Genomic DNA, 940 nt, shown 5'->3' with positions numbered 1-940 from the left:
TGTACAAATAGAGTTGCACAACTACATGTCTCAAGCCTTTTCATAAATTGACTCATCTAACCTTATTTCCCATCACTGTTCTACAGGCATTCTCTCTCCAGGTAAATTAAGCTTTCTGTCCTAACATGTCATGTTTATCCCTATCTGCTCACTTCTCTCCCTTCAAATTCTACCCAACTGCCTAGTGAAACTTACCTCACCCTGTCCTCCTAATGCATGTATTATCATGTTACACTGCGTGGATTACATTTACAGGCAGATCACCAGACCCTGGAAGCAGTCCCACTGAGCACACAGAAGTAAATTTTTGTCACTGGGTTGATTTTTGTGCCAATTATCCCTCCCGTCCTTTTTTTTTTTTTAATGCTTTTGGCATTTTTGTTAGCTTGAGAAGCCAAAGGAAACAATGTCACTGTGATGATTAATTTTATGTGTCAACTTGTCTGTGCCACAGGGTACCGAGATATTTGGTAAAATATTATTCTGGGTGTTCCTGTGAGGGTGATTTTGGGAATGAGATTAACATTTAAATTGGTAGACTGAGTAAAGCAGACTACTGTCCCCAATGTAGGCTGGCCTCCTCCAATCAGTTGAAGGCTTGAATAGAATAAAAAGGCTGACTCTCCTTTGAGTAGAAAGAGAGGATTCCTTTTGCCTGACTCTTTGAACTAGGACATTGGCTTTTCCCTGACTTCAACTTAAGCTGAAATATTGGCCCTTTTTGTGTCTCACCCTTACCAGCCTTTACACCATTGACACTCTTCGTTCTCAGGCCTTTGGAGCCAGACTTGTAGCCACTTCATCTGCTCTCCTGGGTCTCCAGTTTGCTAACTCACTCTGCATGCAGATCTTGGGACTTGTCAGCCTCCATAATTGTGAGAGATGATTCCTTATAATAAATATCTTTTTATATATGTACAATAAGAATATATAAATATTA

This window comes from Propithecus coquereli, unplaced genomic scaffold (assembly GCF_000956105.1).
Source record: "Propithecus coquereli isolate 6110/MARCELLA unplaced genomic scaffold, Pcoq_1.0 Scaffold47, whole genome shotgun sequence".
NCBI lineage: Eukaryota > Metazoa > Chordata > Mammalia > Primates > Indriidae > Propithecus > Propithecus coquereli.
This window is presented reverse-complemented; position numbering follows the sequence as displayed.